General features: G+C 37.9%; 1 protein-coding gene across 4 annotated transcripts in view; it reads left to right on the top strand.

The window, feature by feature from the left end:
* The window catches only part of NRCAM (neuronal cell adhesion molecule), a 158,555-nt gene that overhangs the window by 43,380 nt on the left and 89,558 nt on the right, over positions 1-25,617 (top strand). For all 4 annotated transcript variants that reach the window (XM_065693259.1, XM_065693352.1, XM_065693184.1 and 1 more), the window contains exon 2: positions 9,615-9,698. The gene's annotated coding sequence lies outside the window, so the exon portion shown is untranslated. The remainder of the gene's footprint in view (positions 1-9,614; positions 9,699-25,617) is intronic.

The raw sequence follows: 25,617 nt of genomic DNA, 5'->3' as shown, positions 1-25,617 counted from the left end.
TGAACAAAGGAACACCAGGAGTGGAATGAAGCTGTGTCCCAACTAGAACCTCCAGTGCAGCCTCGGGTATAGTGTGTATGTGTGTATATATATATATATATATATATATATATAGGTGCATGACTTCTGTCACAGGCAGAAGTTCAAACAGCTTGTGCTTTACCAAGGAAAAGAAAATTGTTGGGCAGCTGAAACACCCCAAAAAGATTTCTACATCCAAAGAAGACTCACTGTATTTTTATGCACTTTTTTTTCACCTCTCCTTGAGCATGGATTGAAGCCTGCGTATGCCAGAATCGTGATTCTGTGTTTTGGGTTTTTTTTTGTTTGCTTGTATAGATGGCTGGTGGTTTTATTTGTTTGGCTGGGTTTGGGATTTTGTGTGTTTGTTTGTTTTTGATTGGTTGGTTTCTTGTTTGTTTGGGTTTGGTTTGTTACCAGAATCAAGATTCTAACCTCCCTTTGTAGCTGTCATCTTCTTCCTTTTATCTTCTTCCATTTCTCCCCTGAGGCTTGATTCTGTCCAATTTATGTATTTACTTATTTGGGGTGCAGTTGATGTAAATTTATTTAGGCTATGCACTGGATGTGTTTAGGAGGGGTTTAGTTACAGTAACTTCTTCCCTAATTGTCTACAGGCAGTGCAGCATCAGCAAATCCGCTTTGTTCCTGAAGCTGCAATTGGTTTTCTAGCTGTTGATAAATTGCCTCATCCTGAGGTTAGCAAGTGTACATTTGTCTAACTTACACAGCGACTCTGTGACACATGTGTTTAAACTGCTTTAGGCATCCAACAGTCAAGGACACTCATTGTGTACAAAGAGAAATAGCAAAGCATTTGTTCCTTTATGAAAAACAATGCAGAAAAGTAATTGAGGAATTCTTAGTATAATTAAAGTTAATGCTGTGAGTCTTATGGAACATCCTCATCAAAAAGTAACATTAAAGTAGAAAGAAAGCTCATGTACTTGAATTGATGGCAATACTAAGCTGTATGTGCTATAGCTAGTAAAATAATAAAGAGAATGAAACGAGTTATTTGAAGAGGGCTGTTCTCATTCTGCCTTGTTGGAGTCACTTCTGGGAAACCTCACTCTCCTTGACAACTTCTTTGTGTGATAAACAGCTTATGTGTCTTACATGTGGGAACTAAGTTCCTCCCTGTAAGACATTCAGAGAAAGTGAACCAGTGTAAGTCTACATCCCCAAAGTGTCTGAGAAGTGATTTTCTGTATCTGGCAGATAGCCAGCTTTGGCTGGTACAAAGAACATCAAGAAAGTGTAGAAAGAAGACAGAGAAGTCTAGGAATGGTAATAAGGACATATGTGCTACAGTGATTTTGGAACAAAAAATTATAGGTTTTTCAGGTCTGGTTTAAAATTACTTAAGCTACTTTGCCTACCATAAGCTATTTGTTACTACTAAGGAATAACTGTGTATGTTTTGGTGTACAACATCCTTATGTATGTTTCTCGGAAAAAAACAAAAGGAAGCAATAATTACTGAGGAGGAAGCAGTCCATGAAGTTTCAGTGGCAACAGCTAAAACCAGAAGTGCTTATGATGAAGGTTTAAAATAAATAAACTTTCAAATCCTCAGAGTATCATCATCTTCACAATTTTAACTTCATAACAGCACTTAACTCGCTAGGTACTCTTTAAAATTCACCTCCCAACCCAAATATTTGGAATGACTCACTGGGAGGAGGACATACAGGTGAACAGTCATCTATTTTAATATGACCATGAAGCTATGTTTTTGAATGTCATCTAAGGTTTGAAGTCTTTTCAGACTCCCTAATCCTAAAGGGATTCTTCATAAAGAAATTGGAAACTATGTGGCTTTTGCTTCTACACACTGAATTATGATTGCAGAAAACTTTACTGGTGAAGTAAGGGAAACTGAAGCTGGAAAATAAATAAAAAAAAATCAGTTTGCATGTGGAAAAATGTGAGAAATAATGATATGTAACTATAGTTATCACTTGATAACTATCAAAACACATGCAAAGAACAAAGCTAAATCAAGGCTGCGCATTCTGTGTAGTCCCATATAGGGAGTAAAATATTTTCACTGTCTTTTCAAACAAAGAGACAGTAGTAGTAGTGACAATAAAACCACTCCAGCATGCCTACTCTTGGTCCTTGTGTGATCATCAAAGTGAAGTAACAGCCTCAACAGGTGGACAAGAATACTTGACGGAGGTAATGATACACCCAAGAATACCTTTCAACAGTTAAGTCTTTAGAAGGAATAATATTTATGTGATTTCAGGTGTAATTGTTAGGCATATGAAGCTTTTAAAATATCTTCCAAAATAACAGATGAAACAACCAGCCCATTTTATTACAATACTACAATTGTGAAACTTATGTTTTTCACTGCACTGACCTAACTGCAGGAGCACCTTTTATCTTGCGTCTTTATGTATCCTTTCCCTGGGTAGCTGTGAAGCACGCTGTCTTTCTACAGTTAGAGATCCTACACCTGTTTGCCTACTCCCACCTTCTATAGTCTGGGGCCAACATCTGGGGTTAAACTCTATGACAAGGCTAGCTGTTGAGCTGCTTGAAAATCTCAGCTGAGTAGCTAGCCACATTTTGATGGGAGTATTACTTTGACCTTAAAGAGCATGAATGGTTTGTGGCTTCTCCTGTTATCATATGTCTAGAAAGAGTTGAGGAAATTCAGAGAATAAAGCCAAAAGTTCATGGGGAAAAAGAGATGGGCGAGTAATCAGTATCCTCAGGCAATTGCTGGTACTTTTCAGAATCTGTGTTTAGTCTTTTCTTGAGCAGATCTCAAAGTAGGGAATCGTGCACTGTATGTGCACATCACAGTTATTTTCAGCTTCAACAGTTCAATAGGCTAAAAAGTAGTTTTGTTAATATGTAAATTGTGCAGTAAGATATTCCTAATGGTTATGTTAGTTTAAAGATTTCCTGAGGCTCAAATGGTAATAAGATGTAAAACAAGATGCCACGGGTAATATTATGATCACAAAAAAAATGTGTATGTCAGTGAACGTTTTCAAAGGCAGACATGATTGTTTATGTGGAAATAAAAATATCTGCTGTGACTGAAAACCTCCTAATAAGAATGTGTTGGGAGGTAAGAGAACTAATTCAAAGGCTTCTTTTTAAGTCTCCATCACAAAGAGTCTGGTTTGTTATGATAGCTGCTGTCCTGACAGTCAAGTGACAGATTTTGCTATGGGTTTTGAGCTGTCCATTAAATAGAGCACCTCCATTTTTTGAATGTTTTGAGTAACCCACTGAGTAGCTACTGGCTGAAAAGTAGGAGTCACAGTGGGAAGCTGAAGGGGAACGGGCCTCTGAAGCATTTAGTATTTAATGGATCAACAGCTGTAGTGGAGCAGTGTGTAGAAATAATTCTGATTAGGCTTGGTCAATCAGATGCAAAATGAGCCCTGCCCTCCATCATTCAGCTCTAAAAGTCAGAGAACAATTTCTGCTTAAACCCATTTAAACACAACCCCCCCTTTTCAATCAGTTATATTTTTAGCTATTTTTTTTTAATCTGATATGCTGTCAAAGGCAGAGGGGAGCAAATAGTTGAGTGACTGTACTGGCAAAATTGCCTTTTCCATCTGGGACTTCATTTTGGAAGGAATGATCGAAACCATAAAAATAGTGATTTTAAGAATTGAGCTTTTATGGGAATTAAGTCTTACTAAATACAAATAATAAATATTGTGCCACATTTGTGTCATGGTAAGTAGCTTCTTACTTACATTTTCATGTTAGCTGTTGTCAATAGAATATACAGCTGTAAATATGCAATTAAAGAGCAATAACTTTGAATGGCAGAGGGTTTGCGTGATCAATACATTATTATTTGCTGATAAATCTTCACATCAAAAATAAATCACCTGTATTTGTAACTTCTATTTTTATAAGGTTTTTAGCCTTCTTGGCTAAGTCCTTTGCAGCTCTGTAAGCACAGTACATATGTGAAGTGAGAGCTCAGTTAGGATGCTCTGGTCTATTTCGGCAAGTTTAAGAGGTCAGGTGGATGCAGTCATTACTGAACCTCACTGGTAGTCCGCTTTGAAGTAGATTCTTAAGAAGAAATTGTGCTTTTGTGTAAAGAAAAGCTTTGCTCTAATAAGCCTTGAGAACAGAGTAGGTTTCAAAGGAGAAGATGTTTTTATTGTTCTGAACTAATGCTTGTGCTAATAAATGTTGACAGAATTCTTACTGCTACCTATAAAAAGATGCAGAACTCCTAAAGCTAGAAATCTTCTAACTGGACTTAAAACAAAACAAAACCATCTGGATTTGTGCAGAACAGAAATTAGAAGTTTTAAATACTGTTTTTGTTTTGTTTAGGAGTTGGAAAAAAGCCACTGTTCTGTACCAGTGTCGCATCAGGGTAGTTCCTTAGAAAGTGAAAGTGGTCCAGAGGTTCATGTGGGATGTGAAATCAGTGGCCTTAGTACTGAGGACAAGTACATTCAACTCTTCTAAAATGTTTTCATTTGTTTCTCAGTGTGTTTAAATTTGGGGGGGTTGTGCTGGAATCTCACCAGTTGGTGCAAATAGTAGCTTTTGCAATGATCTGCCTATTGGACGGTGTCAATGGATACCAGAGGATTGCCCCACTGGCAAGTCATCAGGTAGACTGACATAAAGGAAAAAAATCAAATTAGAGCTCCAAGTTAAGAGGCAAGTCACAAGTCATTACTTAGGGGGAAACTGTGGATAAGGCAAGGTCTGGATAAAAATCCTTGTGGGTTTTAGTGACTGCATTGTTTATGCACTGTGTATAATGAAAATGAATTATTTTTTTTTTCTTTTTATATCAAGATATATAAATATATAGTTCCTTTTATTATAAAAGTTATTTACTCTAAAAAAAAAAAGGAGAAATACCCTTACAGAGTGAGCATCATTTTACTAAAAGGTTCCTGCAGCTAAGCAGATTTAGCTCTGCTTTTAAATAAATACAGGGAAATGTTTAACCCCTATTGTATGGCTACAAAGCCTGTGCTGATCACAGAGAAGCTTGGGAGGGTCGGGGACAAAGCAACGGGCTGCTCTTGTACGTGCTTCTGCACACAGTCCAGCAACAGCAGGGCTTAACAGCAGAGTTTTGTCAAGATTACAACATGAAGAGGAGCATGGTGCAAATTCTTACCTTTCATTAACAAAAAGAAAGGGATAAAAAACCCCCATCCTTCATCAAAAAGGAAAGAGGACTATATAGCTATATGTGCAAGGTAATTGATGATTTTCCTTTTCTATTTTGATTCTTTTCAACCACTTACATAGCTGAGGTTTCTGTATCTTAGTTTGATTTATTGGAATGAAGGAACATTAGGAAATGTAGTTTAAGAGGAGAATAAACCTATTTTATGCAGCTTACTGAAAAATATAACTTTGGCTAACAGTGTAGGAACTAATATCAGTGCAGTTATAATTTGTATGCATGGAGGAAGTGCATGACTTCACATGTTAAAGATCAGATGAAACTTGTATTCTCTTTTGTTTATTATAATATGTGAAAAATTAAGGTATTGTTCATAGGGATGTTAATGTAACTGGACTACTTGTCAAGGAAATGTTTTCATGAGGATATGTGTATGAAAAATGAAACCCCAAATAATTTGGTCTTGGTGTTTTTCCAGGGTATTTTCCAGGATATTTTTTCCCATTATTACTCTGTCAGAATCACCTGGGGTTCAGCACTACCAGAAATAAGATAGATATGACAAAAAGATGGATCACTACCCTCATCAACCAACAGGGTGATTGTTTCTCCTTGTCTGAGGTCTCCTCATTACTCTTTAGTTCTGAAAGAAGAAATGACATAAGGGGTGAATAATGGCGCTCTGAAGTACTGGATTGCATAAGACTCTGCTTAAATACACTAAATGAGTTCTATATGTTGCAAAGCAAATATTCGTTTCCAGGTCCCCTGAAAATACTTACTATTAAATAACTTTATGTGGTAAAGTAAAAGAAAACTGAATTATACGTATCTATGCATATAGATACGTTACTAATTTTGGGGGGAAGCTGTATATTGTCCTGTTCTACTGTGGGGTTTTTTAAGGTTACATTAAAAACATTAAAGTGCCTTAACCTTTTAATGAGTTTTTTGAAAACATTGTCTATAAAACCATTTGGCCAATCAGATTATAAAATAAAAATGGAATATTTGAATTTTGAATTCTTTGTATTTGGACTTTTTGCATAGACAGTTATTAAAATCTATGGATTTTTCGTTCTAAATTTTACTCCCCTGAAGTCTATCAACACTATTAGCAGAGAAGTTTGTAAAGCAAAAATACTGTGTAAATTTTAGTTCTTTCACAAATTTTTAAGTTACTAAATATACAGAATAATGTTTGGGAAAGTAAGAAGTGTGCTGTACATTTCTGCAATATGCTAGTGGTCAAGCAAATTACATGATTCAAAATACATCTAATTCTAAAACATTTTTTTGATCTATTAAAAAAAGTAAATCATACTATCCATTCACTTGTGATTTTCCTGTATGGGTACAAACACTTCTCTCACTTTGGAAGCCAGACATCTGATTATTAATTTACATGTCTGGACATGAGGGGTTTATGGCTAGTATGAAGTATATGAGACTTTACCTGTTGTTGTAAGATCATGCCACCAAGTAATTCAGAATAATTCCTCTTCATGCACTTAACATTTGAATAAAAATGCAAACTTTTATGTCAGCTGTCAGACAGCAAAAGAAACAATCTGAGAATGCTTCTCTACTTCTTCATTCACCCGAGATGTTTTTTGGATGCTCAGGTGCTCTTCTGCATGTGTTTTACAGAACTTCTCATGGGTATGATTTCCTTGGTTTCACGCTTTTGTTAAGCTCCCTTCTAAGAGACTATCAGAGAAAATAAATGATGTCACAGCAAAAGAATCTGGTCATAGACTGTAAATAAGTTAAAGCTGCAGATGTCAAGAAGAGCTATAGCAAATATTTATTTTTGGAGCAGCATGTGTGTAGTCTGAGCATCTAAAGAGACTGATATTGTTACCATTTCTTACTCAGAAATTGGAATTAGTTTGGCTGTAGTAGTTTCTTTCCTACCAATAAACCATGGAAAATTGTAAGTCATTATAGTACTTACCAAACCATATATACTGTTAAATGACCATATTTACTTCAAAAGAGTAAGGGGGATAGAGTGATGAGGTTTTCCCTTTTCTTTTAATGAGTGTTAGAAGTCTGGAAAAGATTACCTGCACTGTCAATAGAGCTATGGTTTTCTGCTGTATGTGAGGTTTTACACAAGCCATCCCTGGGTTTAAGAGCATGCCTGACTTCTAAGCATAGCCCTTGAGGCTACAGCTGTTCTTTACTGGTAATAACAGCAAGACACAGACAAATTCCTGTCATCAAGTTATGGTGGTTGGCAGAGGCTTCTCTGCGTCTGCATTTTAATGTTTTAGAAAATTAATCTCTCATAAAATAGACTGGCTGTAACTTGAGTTTCATCTGAGTACAGCAGTGTTCCTGCAGTCCTAATATGCAGCTACTGTTTTAAGTTCAGAGTATCTGAAATAGTGAGACCTGTGTTGCAGCCCATCAAAGTTATGATTTTGCAGCTTAATAGTCTGTGGTGTGTCCTCCAGCATGTGACAAGGAGGCAGGTGGAGTGTGTAACAGAGGATGCATTGTCTTCCATGGGAGAACTGCAGGACTGTCGGGAGTGGAGAATCAAAACTTACGTAGCCTTACCCGTACTGCCCTTGGGAAGGGTCCCTTGGGCTGAAGTGTTCCCTAAAGTGTGCTCTGATCTTGTCTTGGAGACAGTGAGTTAGTGGACTGAACCACCAGGTTCAGTCCATGGCAGGCTAGATGTAGACGTTACCTTTATACAGAATTTGTGCGATCAATGTCATATTCAAGTGTTTTGGTCAATTAAGAATTGCATGCATGTAGCAGCTCTGAATGCAAGTTCTGTGTTGACTGTGGCTCGTCAAGGTCCTGTTGGTTGCAGGCAGCTGTTCCAGCTGAATATAGAGGTGCGGGGTTGGAAAGGATTTGAGTGTCTGAATAAAGATGAAGGCACTAAAGTGAATTACCTGAGTAAGCTTCACCCCAGTGAAATGAATTATGTGTGCCAAACTTCAAAAGTTATCAAGATAATGTATTATTTCCAGTGCTTTATTATGTAAGAGCAGCAAGTTGATTTGAAAGAGCCTGATCATGAGCAATTTATGAGAAGTGCTGGTTGTTAGTGAAAGTAACAGCTACAGGGGGGTTCTAGCCAACAGTTGGGGTTTTGCCAATCAGTAGACCAATTTAACAGTAAAAAGGCTTTTAAAAGGATACTGAAATAAATTGTGTAATTGCTTTATCAATTTGATGGCAAATTAAACCAGTCCTACAGTATCACCGTTGTAAACTGAGATTTTGCAGTATCTCCTGTTTTACCCAACCAAACAGTGCTAATCTGCAGTTAGGAGTAAACAGTGAACTTTATGACAATAAAATGTATATACTTTATTGTACAGCACATGAAATAACGGGTGCTGCAGTGGTGCTAATCTGTTGCTATTAGTTTCACTTCACCATTAGTCCACTGAAATAAGGGCTGCATATAGTGGCAAGCATAACTGACGTTGCAGATGAGCAATGTGCACTGTAAAGATGAAAGGGGAATCCTCAGTTGAAACTTTCTGAAGCTTGCTCTCACAATTCATGATCTTACTTGAAGCTTACTCACTTGAAAGTTGAACTCCACATATGCATTACCGTGGAAAAATAAGCAACCTTCTTAACAAAGACTGATGTGTTTAAAACGGGTTAAAGTAACAAAGAGTAAGAGAAGAAAGGGTCTGGGTGCAGAATTGCTGTGAATAAATGAAGAAGGTAGCAGTTGAATTCAAAACAAAACCTCTCCCACTGTTTCCTCTGTCTTGTGCTTTTAATATGAGGGGGTGGGTGCTGGGTAGAGGAAGGAGGCTGTTTGTCCCATCCCTCAAATAGAATTTAGGATATTATTGTAGAAAATGGGATCTCAGACAGATTACAAATTGACTGTAATCCCACATGTGTCTCTGGGAAAGTGCTGTGACCAAAGGCTTTTCCCACAGTAGAGGCTTGCTGTCACCTGCTATGACCTTTTCCAGCAGATGTCTTTTTACAAGCTTTGGGCATCTATATCCCAAAGACCACTGAAGTGTTTAGTCCTGAGGAGATGGAGCTACCCAGTGTGCCTTACGCTGGGTTACTGAGTGTTAGAAAGATGTGGTTAGGTTAGGTTAGGCTTGCTCAAGCTTTGTGAAGCACTGACTATTTTTCACTGATGATACTGCAAACCTGGATGACTCAATGGGTGGTCTGTTTTGATGTGACTGGCTATGTTATTTTGGAGAGCTAAATGTAAAACATGAATTTGAAACCCAAGGAGCTGCTTTTTTTTTTTCCCCCTAATGTTTCTTAATCTTTTTCCAACCCAACATGTATAAATCAGTTCCTATTAAACTACCATTCCACTTAACATTGCAGCTGTATCAAGACATATCTGATGTATTTGTTGTAGTCTAACAGTGAATATAGTTACTGGCATCTATAAATATTTCAGGTTGTATGTTATTTTTTTCAGGCAAGGCAGTGACATAAAGACCTGTCATACAGGGAATAAGAAAGAAGGTAGAGACCATCTTGCTCAGAAGTTATTTGTACAAAGGTAAGATAATTTTTCTCTCTAAATTTTAATTTTTCATGCTTACAAGGAAAAGAAATAAAAAAAAACTTTACTGACTTTTAAGTTTCTATCTGTTAAGTGTCTATCTTTCTGTTCAGTTTCTATTAAGTACTATCAGGGTAGTCATGTAACATGTTCTGCATTTACCTGCATTTCCATGTTTGTTTAAGGAGTTTGTGATTAGTCTAATTTTTAAAATGTCAGCTCAGCTTTTAACTGAAGGGCTCATATCAAATACGTTAACTGGAAAGGCAGTTAAGTGTTTCATAGCTTCACATAATTGAAGGTAGCCTTAATCTCTGGTGTTCCTTGCTGGTGAGAACAGGTGCTGGGACAAGTCAACTAGTGAAAAACAGAGTCTGGAAAAATGGACTTAGAAGGAACTTGAGATACTTTTATAACAAAATAATAGAAGATTTTCTTATAGCATAGATCACAGATTTGGTTATAGGGACATTCTGAATTCCTCACTCCCATGGAAGAGGTCCTAATGTTAAATGTCTGTTCTGAAAATTTCGAAGTAAGCTTTGATTTTTCTTATTTCAATCCCCCTCCAATCCCTTCCTACTCTTGTGTTTGAGTTGCATTAATCTTCCAGCATAAGAACAGAGATAGCCTTACTCGAAGTCAGTAGTAGCTGCTGAATAGTCATTTGTGTTCTAATATCTGATTTTTTTTGAATGAAAAATCTGATTTGGGGGTCCTGAATGCAGCATTGTACGCAGTTTACTGGAACAGACCTTTTCTATCTCTTATAGTATGTAGGCGTGGGTGGCTGTGCAGTGGTTTATCCCTTATTTATGTGTTCAAGAAGACAGAACATCTGAAAGCATCAATAATATGTTTAAAACAGAAAAGGGAGGAGATGGGCTGTGAAATGCTTTGACCTCTGAATTACACACTGGTGGTATTACTAAAAGTAACATTTAGTGCATCCTCTCCCTGCCATAAAATATTTTATTATTATTATTATTATTATTATTATTATTATCATTATTATTTAATCTTTCAGGGATCTCTTCTGAAATGGCTCTTGTGCTAGTCACTGAGGAGTTAAATGTAGCTTGGGATAAAGAGAACTGTTACTGTAAGGTTTTTAAACTAGACTGCTCTAGAAAAAAGATAACCATTGAAGACTGTGAAAGGCTTTTTGGATGGTAACCAAGTAAAGGAAGCTCTGATGTTCTTTGGCTTTGCTGCTTGCTGCTCTGGCTCACCAGGATCCTGGCACCCTGTCATGGTGCCCTCATTGCCTCCATAGCTCCAGTTCTCCTGTCAGGGAATTCCACCATACAATAGGTCCCCTGAGGCTACTTGGATGAGTGACAACCAGCCAGCTCCAAAGTGACAAGTGTTTGAATGTCTAATTGGGTCAGTGCGCAGGTGCTTGCTCCTCATGAGTGAGATGTTCTAGCTTTTCTTTGTGACGTTCTCTTGGTTTCTCTCATTTTTCCTACAGTTTTGAAACGCAGATGTCAATATTTCGATGCAAGAGAGTAGGCATTACAAAAGGAGAAGGATGACTTTTTGGTTAAATGGGCTTTAGTGATTGAATACTGACTGGAGGGAGGCAAAGAAATCCTTTAAAGTGAAGGAAGTTTGCTGATACAAATTGACATTGTAATAAGTAATAAAGTGATTTATTTGGCTGGTGAAAGCATACATTGTCTTAATCTCTATGTGTCCTGGGTTGAGCAGCAGCATAGGCAGTTCTCATCCTGGTTAGACCTACGTTCTTGGGCATCAGCAGTTGCATGGGAGAGTAAAAGAACTTGTTTTGTTGTAGCAGTACAATGAAGTTTTTTCTGAGTCTGATTAAACAACTTGCCTTCATAGAGTGCAGTGAGATACAGGTAACTGATATGCAATGGAACTGTTTTATCTTATTGAAGGCTTGGTCTGTGCAGTGAAAACTACTGACATGAAGTCCATATTACTCAGATTTAGTTGCCCTCCTTTTATCTCTTACCCTAAGCACCACAGAATACCTGGGGTTGCAAAGGGTGTCTGGAGATCATCCAGCCCAACACTCCCCCTGCTCAAAGCACGATCAACTAGAGTAGCTTGCTGTTTGGCCACCTAGTTCAAGTGCTTGACCACCCTTACAGTAAAAACATGCTTTCTTCTGCTCCAGGGGTTTAATCTTATTTGTGCCCATTGACTCTTGCCTTGTTGCTGGGCACCTCTGAGAAGTCGTGTACCCCTGCTGCCCTCAGGTATTTATACATGTCAGTAAGATCTCCCTGAGCCTTCTCTTCTCCAGGCTAGGGTTCCCAGCTCTTTCAGTCTCACTGCATATGTCAAATGCTCCAATCCCTTAATTGTCTTTGCAGTCCTTCACTGGACTCATTCTAGGCTGCTTATGTTTTGCTTGTACTGAGGAGCCCACAAGTGGGCACAGCACTCAGACATGTCTCATCAGTGCTGAATAGAGGGGAAGGATCATCCATCTCCCTTGATTTTCTGGCAGCAGTTTTCCTAATGCAGCCCAAGATGCTATTAACCTTCCTTGCTACAAGGGTATGCTGCTGGCCTATGGTCTACTTGGAGCCCACCAGGACCCCGAAGTGCTTTTCTGCAGAGCTGCTTGCCAGCTGGTCAACCCCAATCCTGTCCTGTTGCCTGGGGTTATTCTTCCTGAGTTGCAGGACTTTGTATTTCCTTTGTGAACTTTGAGAGATTCCTGTTGGTTTATTAGTCAGCTTTTCAAGGTCCCTCTGAATGCCAGTGCAACCAGCTAGTGTATCAGCCACTCCTCCTAGTTCCTGTCATCAGCAAGCTTGCTGAGGGTGCATGCACTCTATCCCACCATCCAGGTCATTAATGGAGTGATTAAGCTGTAGTGGCCACAGTATTGATCCCTGTAGTACACCAGCAGTCACTTTCCTCCAGCTGGACTTCATACTGATCACAGCCTTTTGAACCCAGCAGTTCAGCCAGATATCAGTTCATCTCAGTGCCCATTTATGTAATCTGTACTTCATCAATTTGTCTGTAGGACACAGTGTCAAAAGCCTTCTAAAAGTCAAGATAAACAACATCTGCTGCTCTCCTGTTATCCACTGAGGCAGCCAATAGCTGGTCTGTTCTGCTCTGAGTATCTCAGTCTCAGCAGGTGCTGCTGGAAGGGTTGCTCTGTGAAATCAGTGCTTCCTTGGATCAAGGTTTGTTTAAAACGATGTTGTCACTTTTGCTTTGGCTGATTCAAATGTGCTTTCCTAAAATAATGCTTTTTTAGTATGGTGTATATTTAAAAGAGGAAAAGTAGTCATTTAAACCTTGTCAAGTTTGAAAGTATTCCAAGTGATGTGGTCAGTTACACAGCTATTGTCAACATTGTTTATATAGCGACTGTTCGTGTTCTAACCTCACTGTCTTTACTAATAAAAAGACCTGCTGATGTAGGTGAAAAATAAAGACAAAAAAGTTTAACACAGTGTCTTATAGCTGTGTGCTGCATAAGATAAACTGAAGAAAGAAAACTTTCAGTTGTCAGGAATCAGAGGTATTATAATAACAGAAGCACAGTTTTTCCAGTTTAATTATTCCTTGTAAAACTTTTCTTGTGAAAAATGTCCTCATTCTGAAAGGACTGGCATATCATCTGGTTTAAACTTAGGAAACCTGATAGAAGAAGTCAGCTGGAAAAGAGAAGCATATTTCAGTAATGTATAGTTTCTTAACAGCAGCAAAGGGAGGATGAAAATGGTTTCTTATTCAAGTATGTAAATGTAAGTATTTTTAAGTGACAGAAATTGCCTCTAAAAATCAGACATTTTTAATGGATTGGAGAATGGATAGCTGTAGGAAGGGAACACAACCAGTTCCTTTTGGGGAAAAGTGTGAATGCATTTATGTTAAAAATACCTCCTAAAACTCTTATTTAGTGATAATAAACTGATGTGTTTCATAAATTAATTTGCATCTAAACAGAGTTTTAAAATGGAAGTAGCTGTAACTTGTTTAGGAACCACAGCCACTCTAGTTCTATTAAAGCTTGCCCAAATGTAGTAAATTTTTCTAGGATAATTGTACTGTTCACATAAAACGTTGAGGTTTGCGTAGGTTTTCTTCTCACTTTACAGTCTCTGATTTCCTCATGTAAATTGGTTAAATTAAATTGACCTCTTTCTTCAGGTGTTCCTTTTTTAGTTCTCTTGCAATGTGTTTTTTCGATATCCTAAAAAAGGATGTAAAGAAAACATGTAATCCTTGGGTTTATGTATTTAAGTATTTATATGAACCATCAAAATAGCTTTTCAGTTAGCTGTATTTATTTCCAAATGTTTTGACTCATATAACACAATGCATTGTTACATGGTCACGGAATGGTTGAGGCTGGAAGGGACATCTGGAGATCTGGTCCAACATCCCTGCTTGAGCAGTGGCCCAGGACCATGTCCAGATGGCTTTTGAGCATCTGCCTGATGGAGACTCCACAGCTTCCCTGATCAACCTGTGCCATTGCTCAGACGCCTCACAGTAAAAAAGTGTTCCTGGATGTTCAGAGGGAACCTCTCATGTTTCAGTTTGTTTGTGCCCTTGTGATCTCAGTATGCCCAGATGATCTCAGAGCTTTGCTTTCCAGAGATACATGACTGCACTTTTTCTGTCTTTTAAAAATAGCTTGTAGGAGTGGTTGTCATTCAGGAGTTGTTACGTGTACAAACTGGGAAAGAAAACCGCATACCAGATGTTCTTGTTGAATACTTGGGTCAGTGCCAGTAGTAGTAAAGCCTTCTTGAGCTTGAGAACACTTCACCACTCAAAACTTATTTGAAACTTGGGAAGCATTCTTTTTCTGGCTCAGTTAGAGGAGTGATTTAAACCATTTTAAGCATTGGGGAAGTCAGTTACATACTTTTAAATTGGTGCAATCAAACATTTTTTGTTACGAGTATGTCACTGGATAGAAATAGAACCAAAAGCCAAGATGAGGCGCTCTCTTCAACACAAATGCTATTATTTTTTTTTTAGTTGGAAGTTTCCCAACAGTTGACAATACTGTCTGTAGCTGATCCTGCTTTAATTACAGAACAACTACTAGATTCCATCTAGTTTTCTCTCTGTTAATACATTAACACCAGCTTGTGCATATCTTTGTTTAAGAAAGCTTGGAGGGGCGATAGGGAAGAGGTAATCAAACAGTAAAGGTTACCATAAACAGTTCTTACAGATCTGACAGAATAAAGCAAAAGCGTAACCAACATTAAACAAAATTTTTAAGCTACAACAGAAGACTTTTTTTATGTGAGTGCATCTAACTTCCAGTTGTGACTGAAGTCCTCCTAAAGTCTGGAAGATGGTAATGTTTTAGTCCTTTCGTTAATAACTTTTTCTCCCATAAAATGATGCCTCAGTGGAAGATTTGGTGAAACTTATACACATGCTTTTACTTACAGCAGCTACTCTGTATGGCAAGTATAGATCCTTCGATCTTTAAAGATTCTTCAAGCTATTCAGTTAGTAGAATACTGAAATATTTAGTTTATGAGGTTGTCTGTTGGACCTGGAAATCATCCAGTCCAGCCTCCTGTTCAAAGCAAGGCAAACTTTAGAGTCAGAGCAGATTATTCAGGGTTTTGTCCCATTCAGTTTTAAAGATCTCCAAGGGTGGAGATTTTATGGCCGCCTCAGGCAGCTTAGTATGTCCTTAACTGCTCTCTTTGCAGAATTTTTTTATACAAGTCTGTCCTTTTCTGTGCTGTACCTTGTGACTTCTGCTTCTTGGCTTTTTGTAGTGCACTTTGAAGGAGTCTGTGTTTTCTGCAACTCTCTTCCCACTCTGACTTTAGGGAAATAGTATTAGGAATGTACAAAAGCCTAAGCATCACCTGACTCAATACTTTATGAAACACTGAGATACTGTTGGGAAGAGTTATACTTACTTGTTTAAAGTCTGTTTCTACTAAATATTTTATGGAGTGTATTAACAAGAGAAATGGGCAAAGAAACATCCTACTGAGAAAGACTGCAGCATTGAACCAAGACCTGTTGTAAGGAAATCCCAGAATACATCTTTTTGCCTGGGGCTGTCATGTGGAAAGTTTGGAAATGATGATTTATTTATTTATTTTTTTTTTATAGAATGGTTTACCAACATGTAAGCTTAATGCTCACATTTTCAGGAGTGGGTGGTAAAAAAGAAGCTGAACCAAAGGACATAATTGAGGTTTCAGAAGAATTTGTGATACTGTGAGATACAAACGATAAGCTTACAAAATCAGCTAGGAAACAACCACTGGAATGGATTACACCAAGATATAAAGGGCAAAGGATAACAGTTCAACATGGAGAGGAATAAGCTGTTTCTTAGGTCACTGTCTTCTATTACTGTCTATAATAAAAGAAAAAAAAAGGTGCAGTTTCTTGATTTTATTATAAATTACAGAAGAGTTAGTAAGTGTAATGAACAGGCATAATATTACAGGATAATCTGGGCAGACTAATGCATCAATAAAATGTAATGGATGTAATAAAGGCAGAAAATGTGCATTTTAATATCTGGAGGGCTTCAGCCTCTGTTGAAGGCAAATGTTCTTTTGCAGAGAAGTATAGCTAACCCTGAATGATCTGAACATTTTTCTAGTGTTTTACAGCAGCAGCGTATGATGTCTAAATACATGTGAATATTTAAATGACAGATAGCAGTGTAACACTTCACTTTACTTTTGTACTATTTATTTCAAGGAAATCATATTCCAAAAGCTTTAAGACAGAAGAATCATTTGTGCGTTAATCAAACTACATGTTCGTCTCTGAAGCAAGATGTTCATGTTATCAGTGTTACAAGCTGGTAGTACTTGAAGAGACATCCAGAATGTATGTAGATTTTACTAAGAAGCTAGGGACATAATGGCTTAACAATTCTAGACCTGTGCTTAAGATAGAAAGAATAAAAGAAAGTAGTGGGTTGTAACTAACTTCCTCCTTCCCTTTTTCTCCCCAGAAATATGTCAGTTAGTTCCCCTACATAAGAAGCATATAGTAACACCGAGGGAAGCCACAAAGTGGATAGAAGGTTATTTACTGCTGCAAATAATAGTAACTGCTTCATTGAATGGACTTTAATCATGGCTTTGCTGCAGTCTTCAAATCCTGAATATTTTGTTGTACTGCCTCTAGAAAAAAATCCGTCCACACTAGGGTCTGGATCGTGCATGTTTTCTGAGCCACAGTGGCTCCCGACTAAACTGTAAATAACCTTCTAAAACTTGGAGAAGTGTTAAGAGTAACAAGATGGAAGCTGTATTTATTCCTCATGACCTGCACTGCTCCCAGCATGATGCTGTATGTACCTCAGCCGGAATTAATTCTTCATCTACCCCTCTTGTCTTCAGAGGAGGATGAGGCTGGTGCCTGATCTCAAGACAGTTGTCCATGTGGCTCTTTTCTTCTCCAATAAGGATTGTGGCCTATTTGCATTTAAGAGGCTCAGCAGGGACACAGGAGAAGTAGCTTTAGTCTTTTGCTGATGTTTGTGATCAGAGGGAGTGCTGTTGGTGTATCCTAACTCCTTCTCTTGGTTATGTCACATGTGCCTCTGACAGCAAGTCAAATCAAACTTATTAACACTTTAACTTCACTAGGGTTCTTATAACTTAGTCTACTGTCTGAAATATGATTGCAAGACAAAAATGAGAAATTTAGTCCCAGCAACACAGATATCTGTCCAGCCTTCCATCCTCAGAGAGTAACTGATGTTCACCTTTTCTTTAGGCAGGTATAGGAGCTGTTCAGATGCTCTTTTGTGATTGTGTCCTGTGAGCAGTAATCCCAACCCTTTCCTTGGTTGCTTCTTTTGGTAGAAACCTAATTGTTCTGTTTCCAGATTTTAATTTAATTTTTCACTAGCAAGGCTTCCTTTCTCTTTTTCCTTGTACAGTCTCCCAAACTTTTGTGTTATTTGCAGCCGACAGCTTTCTTTCCCTCATTTGAAGCCCGGCTGCTCTGTGGTGCTACGTATGATAATGCAAGAATCTAACTGAGGGTACTTAGGAAAGGAAACCAATTAGAGGTGATTATCAATTGCAGATTAAGATTAAAAATAAGTCTAGCAGCAGATGGCAGACTTTTTTCTAATATACAGGTGTCAGTTGTTAGTTGTTTTGGCTTTTTTTAATGAAATACTCATTATGAGTTTTGTGACTATTTTAAAAAGTATATTTTAGGAATCTCATTTTGTATCCAAACCATAAAGAAAATGAGTTCTTTAAATTAACACTTCTTGGAGTATAATTAAAAACATGATTTCCAAACTTAAGTTGCATTGCTTAGTTTTACTCTCAGAAAGCCAAGCAGACACTGTACGGAATGTGTCCTAAAGGGCCATCAGGTCATGTAACTGTTATGTTAGCATGAGTTCATCTGAGTGGGAGACTGAGTGAGGCTTTGGTAATGATTTGAACTGTAAAATATAAATTAAAATGCAGTTGAATAACTTTATATTTTTTAATGCAGCTTTCGATAGTGTTACAATTTTTAGGGTAAATTGATACTTTTTTTGAGGCTATGATTTGAGACCCCATCTTGATGATCTCTGTTCTCCCTAATCCTACAACTATACATATATTTCAGTATTTTAAAAAATGATAGAGAAATCAAATACGAAGATCTGGGGAATGTAAAGCCACACAGATTGGCATTTCTAAAACATTTTTCATTTTCATTGTTTTATCTAAATAATATATCCTCTTTACAAATCTTTTAATGTCTGCTGCACATCTGCTGCTCTAATTTTCCTGTGCTTTTCTAGCTGCTGTGTTGCTAGAACCTGCTCAAGTAGATGGAAAGGTTAGAGTGCACTCAATGGGAGAAATGTCCCAGTGAAGTGAGAAAAGCAGTAGAAAATAAATTGTATGAGGCCCTGAAAAAAAAGTAAGAAGTAATAGTTGAGCTGTTGAAGTAATGTCTTCAATATGAATTTGTATGCAAGAAGCTTATCTTTAACTGCATTACTTAATTTTTAATGAAGGTTAGCCCTTCGTGATAATGTATTCTAACACCCTTAACAGGCCTGAGTTAGTGTTTACAAATCTTGATTTTTCTGAATTGACAATATAAAAAATGCTCACTAAAATATGAATAATAAAATGTGTCATGCGTGATGAACAGCCTGTATTCTAGTGTAAACATTTTCTTAAAAACAGTTGTTTCCTAACAACAAAAATCAAATAGATTATTCATGCCACGCAGGGCATCACTGCAATTCAGTGTTACTTCAGTTTACATTTTTCTGACATATAACAGAGTTTCCAGAACTGTGTGAGCTACAGAGTTTACAGTATTGTGAAATGATGTCAGCATTTTTTAGGGTATTTACTGCAGTTATTTGGCATTTTCTTTAATAAGAATTTACTCTGTTACTTTAATCTTCAACTTTCCTGTCTTGTGTCCTTCTGAGTCCTTTTGCTTTATTATGGAAAACTGTTTATTTTGAGGTTTGAAACTGGGAATATAAAGGTGTTTCAGTCACTAAAAATAAAAGTTCAGTAACTTAATCCTCACCTCCACTGTGTTTCTTTATGCTATGTCATCATTTAAATCTTGCCAACTTCAAATATATGACACATAGTCAATTTGGAGGACCTGCCAAAAATGCAACAACTGTGTAAAGAGAGGCTAAATACCTGTGGAAGTTTAAATTATCTAAGAAACACATTTTCAGATATGAAACATTTTCAAATTGGAATTGCAGTGCTTATGTGTAGCTAGATCCACTCATTACCTGAATAACTATCACAGTTCTCAAAAGCATTGCTGTAATGGAACTCAGGATTGTGTTTGGTGAGAACTACTACCTCCTGCATATGGCTGTATTCAGCTCAGCGAACTTCATCAAGTCAAAAATTGATTTTTATGGCTGGAGGCCTATCGAGCAACTCTGCCCTCCCCACTGACTGTGGAAAGATGAATTAAGCATTACAAGCTGTTCCCTTTGGAGTCTCTCTGGGCTGGTCTACAACTTGAAGGTTTTGTTGGCAATTTACTGGGCAATTAAAATTCTCAGGAAGTACTTCAAAGGAAAATGGATGTTTGGCTGGCAGGAATGGATGTTTTCCAGCCAGAGAAAAGAGAAAAATGTTGCAAGGAAGATTTAAACCCTGTAGGTCTTTTTTAAATAACCTGTCACTGCCTATTGTCTCTTCCTACTAGTTTCAGTTTGTCCAGACCTGTTTCTCCAGTCCTCTATGTGAGATGGAGGCTTTTAGGCCATGCAGGTTTTGAAGGTATTGAAGCTCCTTCGCATCTAGAACAGCAGACTGCAGAAAGGCAGCATGCTGCTACCCACTAATGTCTTTCAAGCAGTTGTAAGAGATAGAGCCCTGTCTTGAATGGTGATCTGGAATAACATAGAGCAACCATTCTTCCAAATTAGGCACATACTTAAAGGACAGTATTAGTTGCCTTGGACTGTTTGCAGAGTCCAGGAGAATCAAACAACATTTTAGATGCAGCACTTTGGATCTTTGGTTAGTGAAATGTTCATGAATTTAGTTAGTTGATACACTGGGAAGGCACAAAATTTTCCTTCAGCCTGCAGATGTTAAAAGTGATTGTGGGATTTATTGGGAACCATAAAAGACTTGTTTTTCTGTGTTGACAATAGAGTCTTGTTTCTTTCCTCTCACAGTTCCCCCAAAATGGTATCTGGTCTGAGATGTGGCTATGATTCTCAACATTTTCACATGCATGCTGCTATCAGCTTTTAACTTACTTTATAAGTGAGCTTTTTAAGCTGAAGCTTTGTAAAATTAATTTGCTCACGACAGAAGTATGCTTTGTTTACTCAGTTGGAAACACAATTTTGGAAAAGCTGATGAGGCATTTTGTTTGTCTCGCTTTTTGGCAATGATGGAGTAAAGTGATTAGCAACTCATGCCTAAGCCATAAGGAAGCTGGATCCACACCTGTTCTTTTTCAAACCAAAGTAGTCCTTTCAAGTGTTTGACGCTTCTTCACGGGTATCCCAAAAGTAAGTTATGTAAAGGATTTTGAGAGCTTGATTCTTCAGCCTGCTGTCGGGTACCTGTAGGAAGTTGCTGGAGTACTGATTAGCAGGAAGTAAAACTGGGAAGGGTGTTTGATCCATAGGTTCTATTTAAACTATCATATTAAAGGCTTACCACAGCCAAATGTGTTATGCTGACCGAAGCAAGCATAGAACCGTAGAATCATAGAATGGTTGGGGTTGGGAAAAGATCATCTAGTTCATCACCACCCTTGTATTTTCTCAGCATTACTGCAACATTTAGATAATGCCTTTTGAAACTGAAGTGAGGCCCATTTATTAATTTAAAGCTGTATCTTTGGAGGAGCTGGTGAAGTTGAACAGGATTTAATTAATTACATTTTGATACAAAAAGCTTTACTTTATAATTTAAAAGGGGAAAAGCCACAAAAAAACCCTCCCTTAAACCTCTGAATGTTTATTGTGCCATATCAAAGTGAATAAAGATATTTTTCATTGAAGTAACTGTTTTACTTAACAGTCCAAGGAGGATCCTTAGTTTTATTCTTCTTGCAAGCATGCTGTAGCAGGGTCTACTCCTTACCAAGTGGATCTTAGCACTCTTAAGAATGAGAAATAGCTTCCACAAAACAGCAACTAGCACATCAGAGTATTGGATTCCTATTAGAGGGCAGCCCTACACAGGACGATGCCTAGATTTTGGAAGATAGTGTACTACTATTACTTGTTTGCTGTATGTACTCCATAGAAACAGTTATATTTTCTTAACTGCTTAATGGCCTGACTTCAGAGTAATACAAACTCCTGAGAGTCTCGTTATTATGGCCCTTTGCTAGCATAGACCTGAACTAGAAAAAAACCCTGGCATACAGTTTTCTTCCCACTCCATAGTTGCATTGCCACACTACTGTGCAAAGCATTGCTGCATCCTTCCATGCTCAAAATCACAGCAAGCGCTCATGACTGCACACAGGATTTCAGCTCTGATTTCTGATTTCATACTGGTGTAACAGTACTTTGAATTCTCAGAAAAGAATATTTTCAATAGTTTTTGTTGGCTGTGATAAGCATTTTCTCGCAGAGATTGCTAGTTGTTGTGAATACTGTGCACAAACATCTGTCTCTTGTTTTCAATGTAATAGGGAATGTAGATGCCCAGACCAACAGTGTGAATTCTCTGGAGCTAAGTGCTCATGTCCTTATGGTGTTCAGTGCTGGGAAGCCTATGTCTGTTGTTTTTGGTTTCAGTCCAAGGTGTTCAAGTAGGCTCTTGTGGCTTGTGCGCCTAGTATTTGATATTCTCAGGTTGTTCATTGTCAAGCTATTGAATGTCCATGCGTTGCATAGCATCTGGTGATGGATGACCTAACCAGTCAAAACCAAGTTTTTCTTCCCTTGAAAAATACAAATAAAAAATACTGCAAACACTGAGTTGCAGATTGTGACAACAAATGTTCCTGCACCCATGATTCTTCTTGCAGCTGCTGCACACCATCTCTTCAGACAATGCCCCAGCTTTTCTTCTACACCTGTTGTTCAGCAGAGGTCTCAGCTGCAGGCTGTACATCTTGCCTCAGGGCTGCAGGGAACCTCCAAGAAGTGATACTGTACAGAGGAGTGAGCATAGGAGAGAAGGGTTACAGAGAACACAGGCTTAGGGTACAGACAGACTGTAAGGGTGTATGGGCATTTGTACTTTGACAGGTGTCAGCACTTGTATCTGTCATGCATACAGTTACCTTCCCTGTCTGTTTAGTATAACTGCCTGTGACATGTTGTGTCTGGCAGTAGCTTCTTTGTGGAGCCTGAGGTGTGGTTTGCACAGCAGCTTTGCCCTTGAGCACTTCTGTTGCGCCCTGCTTTTTTCTCACAGGCCTCAGGAAGGCAGATTACTTGACCTGTACTCCTCTCCTGAATTTAGAGCACATTAGGACAGTGTAACCTCCACTTTGTTTCTAGAAGACACCCACTTTGTACCAGGGTGTGTAGCTCCTTTGGAGCTTGTTCTCAACCAGATAATAACCTTATTTGATTTGAGAAACCTCCTTAGATGCAATGATATCTAATTGAACTTAGCAGCGGAATTCCTATTGACATTATTAAGTTAGGACATCATTCGTTGTCCTTGGGTGACTGTGATACGATTGCCTTTGTAGTGGTATATGAAAACTGATGGAATTAGATTTAGATTATTTGATTTACTTTTCTAGTTGATTTTTGACAAGCTTTTTTTTCATCTGCACTAGTCTACACAGGTAGGAAGATCTGTACAAACATGTCTATCTTTTTTTCAACTTAATTAATTTGAAAGAAAGGTGGCCGTAGTAGAATATGAAAAGCGTTCTGTAATATACTGTGACATTTCGTCCAGCAAATAGACTTGGCCTTTATTTGGACATTATCACTAAACAGCAGTTAAGAGGCCATTGCTTTTTGTGGTACCATAATTCTTCACCATTTATCCACAGTAGGAAATGGCTGAAGGAGCACGCCAACCTCTGTGGATGTAATTTGCTTTCTAGCATAGTGACTTCTCAAGGTAGCATGTAGACAGATGGGTGTTCTTAAAACAGCTGAGCCAGCAGAAGATTTTACAGCCTATCACCCTGTCTGACTTTTTCTCTCTGCTGATGGGTATTGCCTTCCTGTGAGAGTCAGATAAATCACTCATTTGACATTTTACTTGCTTAAATCTTGTTAATTCCTTTGTTAATTTTGCCAGCTAGAAGAGGACATTTGTCTGTAACTTTACACAACCTGTACTATGCTAGTGATGAAGATTAAACTGGTCACAGACCTATAGTGGTAGACCAGAAGCCAGTATAACTTGATGAGGATTTAGGGATAATAGCTGTGATTTTTTCAGGTGGATTTGTGGCACCTAGTCTAGCATATGTAAGTCTAGGGCCAAAACTCAGTTCTCTATCTTTAAACTTACTAGGCAAAAGCAGGAAGAATAACCTCAATTCTTAACAGGGCTGAGCTAAAATCTCAACAACGCTATGAACATAATCAGTGAAGTACTAGACTGGGCCATGTGGGCACTATCATCAGAAGGGAAAAAAAACGCTTACAGTATCACTTTTCATTCAGTTGGGATCAGTATTAGAACAATAAAATGTAGCAGGTGATTTCAGACTTCTAATTAAACACCAGGGATTGCACTCCCACCACAAAAGGTGGAATCTAAAATTTGTGATATAAAAATTCTCCAGTTATGCCTTTTTTTGCAACCCTTGTAAGTCCTTTTTGAAATAGAAAAACTATTACATTTGGAAAACCATCTATGGAGCATCAACATTTTTCAAGTTTTTATAAAGTGATTAATCTGTATAGGATTTGTGGAATCCAAAGCAGAAACATTGTTAAATAGTGCATGCTGAAGAATGTGTAATTTCATATTTATTCCACAGAGGCTTATAGTTTTGTTTTGGGATTCGTGAATTCTCATGGGTCTTCTAAAAATTAGGAGATATGAGTACTGTAATAGCTCAGTAATGTCATCTGTCTGGCATCAGGAGCCCTCTTTTGCATAGCTAAGTGTCTTTTGATATGTGATGTGGTCCGGTAATGTGTTGCAAAGCTCTCTGGCTTCACTGAAGAGTAAAACACTGAGTATCAGCCATTTGTAAAGCCTTTTAATAGTGCTGAAAGAACAGATAATGACAGTGTACAGTGCTAGAACAAAACAACAAAGACTGGATAGACAAATGTTGATGGCCACTTAGTTTTGCAAATAATTACAGTTCATGTGGTTTTGGCTTTTACAGCTTTGGAGTATAAATCCTTTTTGTTGAATTTCTATAAAGTGTTATTCAGGAAACACATTTCTGCAAGAAAACTGTCAAATGTTTAGCAAAACATTTAACAAAACAGAAAGCAAAAACACTTCTTTGAAACCTGTCATCCACTCATCTGTCAGTATATTCATTGGTTTTGAAATGCCACCAAAACAGCCATGAATTAAAAAGGAAAAAGTTGTTTTGAAAGTGGATATATCCTTCTCATGTTAAAATTTGTAGGACAGTTTTGTAAGTAAATTACTGCCCTAATTTAGTGGCAGAATGACAGAAGAAATCAAATATTCTGCCTGGCAAAATACAATAAAAATTGAATCTGTGGACTATTCACAGAATGCTTTTATCCCTGTCTTGCTTTGTCTTTCCTTTAAAGTAAGTCATAACAGTCTGGAAAAAGGATGGACGGGCTCTCTGGGAACAGTAGAAAGTCCCTTTTGTGCCTACCTACCACAGCACTGCATTTCAGTCAAGTGGCAAAAGGAAAGGCTCTACCTACTCTCACTACCAGAGGAGTGCATTCACCTCTGTCCAGAAAGTATACTTTCTTTGCTCAAGAAAGGTTAATGTTAATGTGTTTTTCATTGCATCCTGTATTCAGTAAGATCTCATGTAAATTAATTATGAATTTCTGAGTAGAGCATCTTTAAAACTACATCTGGGTTAGTAGAAAACTTCCTGCGAAAGGTCTTGTGCCTATCGAGATCCTTCTATGGGTGTTAGTAATGGTGTTGATGCTTCCTTCATGTTTAAAGTACCTGACTACCTTTGGAGTACATAAGTTATTTATTACTATCAAATAAAACTTCTTGCTGCTGTTAGACTTAGCTACTGCTGTTGTGAGAAAGCTGAACAGAGCTAAATGCCTTTCCACTCAAAACCATCTTTCCACTCAGAAGACCCCAAACAAATAAATCATTCCTACAGATGGAAAAAATAGTAGTTTGCATGTATGTGTCCACTCACACAGGTAAGAATGAGATCTGTTAAAGACAGCAGCATGCTGAAAGAGAGAGAGAAGCTTCGACGCAGCCTGAAAAGTGTCAGTGCATGGCCTGGGCAAGAAGCAGAGGCAGTGAACTGCTCAGTCAGGGTGCTGCCAGAAAAGGCTAGAAAGCTTTGAACAAAACCA

The sequence above is a fragment of the Lathamus discolor genome, chromosome 1 (genome assembly GCF_037157495.1).
Source record: "Lathamus discolor isolate bLatDis1 chromosome 1, bLatDis1.hap1, whole genome shotgun sequence".
In the NCBI taxonomy this organism is placed as follows: domain Eukaryota; kingdom Metazoa; phylum Chordata; class Aves; order Psittaciformes; family Psittacidae; genus Lathamus; species Lathamus discolor.
Note: the sequence above shows the minus strand (reverse complement) of the source record. Positions and strands in the feature narration are given on the sequence as shown.